Below are 1,208 nucleotides of genomic sequence, written 5' to 3'. Positions count from 1 at the left end.
TTAGAAATAAATTTAAGCCTAAAATATTAAACATATTTTGTAAGCAAGTAGACAATCGAAATGTGTTTATGTTTCCTGATCTGGATGAATTAAATCTCAGAACACTGATAGGATAATTGTAGAAAACAGAAACAATGGAAGATACGAGTTCCTTTTTTTTTTTTTTTTTTTACTATTTTTCAAAGTGAGAAAGGCAACTCTATCAACTCTAGGCTAGTGGTCTACATTTTTAACCTTAAGATGTTCTATACTATATTATTTAAAATAATTCATGGTGCTTGCTTCAGCAACACATATACCAAAATTGGAACGATACTGAGAAGATTAGCATAGCCCTTGAGCAAGGATGACATGCAAACTTGTGAGGCATTTCATACTTTAAAAATAAATAAATAAATAAATTCATGAATAGACAGAAAATAAAGTGATAAATATTATAAATTAGCTTGGGTCAAATCCTATTGAAATGTTATGATTGTTACTATTTTTTGCTGTGTTCACTAGACAGGTCAAAGAAACATAGCATTATTGTAACTAAGTGAATGTCCAGCAAGACATTTGAGAGTGTCTGATGCTAAATTGTTGGTCATTCTGGAGACATGTAGCTTATATGATAGCATAAGGAAGCATGTTAGTAACTTATTGATTGATTATATCCCATTAATGGATTGATGTCTATCTGAAGGGTGATCCTTGATGGTGTGTATGGGCTCTATCCTTGGTCATCCTTGGTCAATACCTTCGTTAATGATTTGGATGAAAACAGTAAATGGCATGCTAATCACTTTCAGAGGTAATGTGAAGGTAGGATAGAAAGTACACTCCACAAAAAAATTTATCGTTGCTTAACATATGAAAAATTACTGCATTTGTTAAACAAATGGGTTATTTCTCCAAAAAGGTCTTAGGTTGAACAATAGGTTCAATCTGTAATAAAAATATTTAATTGGGAGAAAAATAAAAACTTGCAAGTGAAGAGACTTAAGAAAAGAGCATAAATGTACAAAATATTTAGTCAATAACAATGCAACGACCTATGGCCATGCTACTCTGAACAAGTCCTATCCTGTCTGACCTCAGAAGCTAAGCAGAGTTGGGCCTAGTTAGTACTAGGTGGATGGGAGACCACCTAGGAAGACCAAGTGCTGTAGGCATAAAAAATAAAATAAAGGATTGTAAGATGACAAGGTCCTTGCAATCTGTGAGGT

The 1,208-nt window shown here is 32.9% G+C and overlaps 1 non-coding gene across 1 annotated transcript; it reads left to right on the top strand.

Annotated features, from left to right (window-relative positions):
* The first annotated feature begins 274 nt into the window (after positions 1 to 274).
* On the top strand, positions 275 to 381 carry LOC112474649. The gene has a single exon (XR_003044508.1). It is a non-coding gene; the product is annotated as a U6 spliceosomal RNA (small nuclear RNA).
* The last annotated feature ends 827 nt before the right edge of the window (positions 382 to 1,208 follow it).

Source organism: Pteropus alecto, unplaced genomic scaffold (assembly GCF_000325575.1).
Source record: "Pteropus alecto unplaced genomic scaffold, ASM32557v1 scaffold7, whole genome shotgun sequence".
NCBI classification, from domain to species: domain Eukaryota; kingdom Metazoa; phylum Chordata; class Mammalia; order Chiroptera; family Pteropodidae; genus Pteropus; species Pteropus alecto.
This window is presented reverse-complemented; position numbering and strand designations above follow the sequence as displayed.